We start from the raw sequence: 4,124 nt of genomic DNA on the forward strand, positions 1-4,124 counted from the left end.
ATACATCAGTTTTATGACCTCTAAGAAACATACATCACAATTAGACAAAATGTAAAATCACGCATGTCCCGATTTACCAACTGTTGCTTTCCCCTCCGCTCCCTTTGCCTCCTGGCATGTGAAGGATTCCAGAAGAACGGCCCCAGTGCTGAGGGCGGAGCCTCCACGGGACGGGGTCACTCTGCAGGGCACAGAGCACTGAGCCCACGCTCCCCAAAATCGACATCAGGTCCAAGGAGCATGACCGCAGGTAGAGTGCCGACTTCGTGTTTTTCAAAGGTCCAAAGGCACCCCAAGTTCCCTCCCAAGTTCCCTCCCGCTTCCCCAAATTCCCGCCTCACCAGTCACCCACCCCACATTCCACCCCCACTGCCATGGAAACCCTGCACTTCTTCGCTCACACAGAAACACCAGACTCACCCTTTTCCTTCAACTATGGCTTCTTTGAGATGAATATATGAAGCAGGAAATATACCCTTTGGGGGGAGAAAAACAGACAGTAGTTTTTATTACCAACATGAATACCAACTGCAGATCAAACAACTATCCTGACAAGGTGGAGACAGGTGTGTCTGAATTGCTAATTCTGCAAATCTGACGGTAAACCTCACACAGACACACAAGGGAAACAGGACGCTTCACCTCCTGTTTGTGCCTCACTGAGGCTGCAGATGTCTCAGAGGAAGACAGAAGCCATCTGTCTGCAAGGAAAAAAATGCCACAGGCCCTTCCTGTGTCTTGTCCCCAGTCCGCGCCTCGTGTCCGCTGCCGCCCCCAACGCGGGCACATCCAAAGCCAAGTGATGCCTGAGAACCATCTCTGATGAGGGTCTCCAGCAGTTCCTCCTTTCAAAAAGCTACTACTGCCGTCAGAAGTCGGTTTCCACCATCGATCACCACCACGGTGCTTCCCTGACCCGCAGGTTTCTCACCAACCTCCAATCAGAGGGGCCATCTGAGAAAATTCAGAAAGTGGGCAAATTTCGCCCAAGCCACACGACCGCTAGACACCAGTTTCTGTTAACACGGCACCCTGCGTCTCCAATGTACGGCACCAGGGCCTGGCAGCGCAGTGCGCCAAGGGGAGTTGTTCTGGAAGTTCAGGGTCAAGTGCAGTTGGTAAAGCGCCAGGAGCTTTGAGTCCTGAGCAAATGAAACAGCTCCCCCACTGGCAGGAGGCAGAAACAAGCAGCAGAAGGGCAAACAATGGGGTAGAGGTGCTGGGGCCCTGGGGGCCACAGCCCAGGGGGTTCCCTGCAGGAGATGTAGCGCGCGCACCATCACTAAAACCTGGAGGTTTCCGGGCACCTGTGGCGGGAGCAGGAGCTTCTGACTGTTTCCCCGGCATCTGGCCCCCAAGGGTTTACACAGGAGAACCGGTAACCACAACCACAAGTCATGTGTGGGAGGGGCACGGGTACCCGATTCATAGGCCTCCTGCCTACTAGGAAAGGAGGCGAATTTCACACAAAGCAGCAGCATCCCAGAGACAGGAGCAGTCGGGCAGGAGGACAGTGGCTGAGGGATGAAGAGGACCGAAGGGCCGCTCCCCCAGGCCCCAGCCGTTCAGGACACCCCCAAATCCCAGGAGGCCTCCAGGAGCACGTGACATCACCACGTGCGCTCAGAGTGGGGAGAAAACGAACTAGCCAGCCTCGACCGTGTCCACATGCAAGGACACCCCTCCGTCTCTGTAAACCTGGTCTCGGGCACCACGGAGCCCCGGCAGGACCAGTGGAAGGCAGAGAGGGGCCACACATGGAGGCCTGAGCAATCCCTGAGGTGGGAGTCATTCCAAACCAGTCCAGACCAAGCACACCTGTGTAAACAACTACACAAAGGATGCTTCCAGAACACTGAGGAGGCAGGACGGCTGGGGGCTGAGTCCCTTCTCTGTGCTGCCCGGACGGACCCACTCCAAAATCCTCACATCTTTAAAGGCTTCACAACAGCCTCATCACCCAATGAGGACTTCAAATGGAAAAATAAATACAGCCCTGCCCACCTCCACAGTATCCACGAGCTGTGAAGTTGGGGCACCCCAACGAAGGGCAGGAAGGAGAGCAGATCAGGAAGGCCCTGGGAGTGAGAGGGACCCCAAACTGGTGTACCAAACAAGCATCCGAGGGAACAGCCCGCCTGGGGCCCACCCAAGGCGTGGCTGCGGAGGGCGGGGGCGGTCCATGGTCCCACGAACGCCATCTCTGTGTGGCAAAGTCCTTGACTGTGGCTTTCTCAGATAAAACTAGAGGTTCATCTGTAGGAATCCACTCTGGATTGTAAGAGGTGAGCGGCGTGAAAGCAGAAGTTTCCCTGGAGAAATCCATCTCACCCTCGACCTGCTTCAAATCTACGATGTTCACACTTCAAGGCTCCAGGTCACTAAGTGTGTAAGACACACAGCCCGGTCTGCATCTGGCAGGATGGGGCAGGAGGGCCCTGCTCTAATTTGCAGATCAGCCTCCCCAACAGCACTGTGCCAGAGGATGACGGGGCTGCAGCTCAACCCGGGCCCTTCCCAAAGCCCTGCTACGAGGGATGAACAGCTCCCGCTGCCCGGCATGGCCCAGTGGCTGCGGGGCCACTAGGGGAATCAGAGCAGGAAGGTCGTTGCTTGAGCCGCTGGACTTGGAAAGACTCAGTTACAGGCTCAGGAGCCCGGGAGGAGCCCGGCCCAGCAAGGAGATAATGAGAGGCGAAGTTAAGAAACAGAAGTAAAATGAACCATCTGCCAAGCGTAAGTAGATGGTCAAGTGTGTCAGTGAATGTGGGCAGGGCCTAATCACAGCTTCGAACGGACGGGATTTCAAAACTGGAATGAAACAGGAGGGCCGTAATTAGGTTTTGCGACGCTAAGAATGGAAGAGCCACAGAGAAGTGGGCACGGGAGCGTCCACCGCAGGATCGGGGTGGCGCGGCACGCCTCCACCCCAGAAGCTCACCCCGCCACGCGTGCAGACGGCCCTGTGACACAGAACCTCTCTTTGGCGAGCGCCTGATGCAGCCTGAAAACAGTTCTATGCACGAGGAACGCAAGCGTGCATCAGCTTTGCAATCTACCCTCATCACGGGTAACGTAAGACAAACGTAGACGCAGTATTTTTTCCTCTGAAGTCCTTACACCCAGATCATTCCCTGACACCTTTCGGAGCTTCAACAGGATGCGACATCCCGCCTGGAAGGGAGGACTCCCCACCCTGCGAGACGGGCGGTCGGCACTGCGCGTCAGCCCGGCAGCGCGGCCACGGAGACGAAGCCGCTATTTCTATGCACGCGTCTTGTTCCGAAGGAAAAGCACGGAGGGCAGGCCGCGCTTCAGCCCACACACGTTGTCGGTTCAGAGAGAGCTATAAGGAAACCTTGCGGACACAAAAGGGATAGGAGCGCCCTCCTCCAGCAGAGTGGCGGGTGAATGGCCGTGCCCCGGGTTCACAAAGAGGACTCACCTTCTTGGACTTCTTCCTCAGGGTGTAACCTCGGTACCACCCTAAACAAAAACAGAGTTGAAACCGTTAGAACCAAGAGGCACCCAGGGCCCTTCGATGCCCTCCCGTCGGGTAGGATTCGTTACAGGGAAATCAGTTTGCCACCAGAATCAATAATCCTAACGCTGGGGAAACACACTGGAAGGCTCCAGAGAGGGCATCTCAAAACCGCCTGGCTGGTGTGACCTCCCCAAACCCACCACCGGCTCCTCCATCTTCACCTGTTGCTCGAAGCCCTGAAGCTGTCCATTTGGGGTTAAGCAGCACAGTCCCATGAGGTAAAATAGCCCCTCTGACCAGTCATCCTTGAGTAGGCTCCTCAGGTATACATTTCCCATCTCTCCCTCTGGCTGATTTGGACAAGGGTCACTGCCAAGCGCACATACCAGCATCCTCAGATCATCAATAACTGCCCCCTAACAGAGAACCTATTGAGGGGTAACTTCCTCCATCCGCAGCTGTGCCCCGGAGCAGCTGTGATCTCACAAAGTCTGTGGAAAAGCCTCTGCCCTGCCCAGGAAGCGCTAGGCCCACGAAGAAGGGCCCACCTAGCCCCGGGGCCTTGGACTTGACTCAGGGTCCCACTGAAGCCGAAACCGGGCACACTAGGATTGTTAGCAAGAAAGGCAAAAGAAGGATC

General features: G+C 56.1%; 1 long non-coding RNA gene across 1 annotated transcript; it reads right to left on the reverse strand.

Moving 5' to 3' along the window:
* Positions 1-37: 37 nt before the first annotated feature.
* Positions 38-3,488, reverse strand: LOC115286007. The gene is made up of 3 exons (XR_003905812.1): positions 3,446-3,488; positions 421-476; positions 38-181 (listed from the first exon to the last, which is right to left on the reverse strand). It is a non-coding gene; the product is annotated as an uncharacterized LOC115286007 (long non-coding RNA).
* Between the last annotated feature and the right edge of the window lie 636 nt (positions 3,489-4,124).

The sequence above is a fragment of the Suricata suricatta genome, chromosome 2 (assembly GCF_006229205.1).
Source record: "Suricata suricatta isolate VVHF042 chromosome 2, meerkat_22Aug2017_6uvM2_HiC, whole genome shotgun sequence".
NCBI lineage: Eukaryota > Metazoa > Chordata > Mammalia > Carnivora > Herpestidae > Suricata > Suricata suricatta.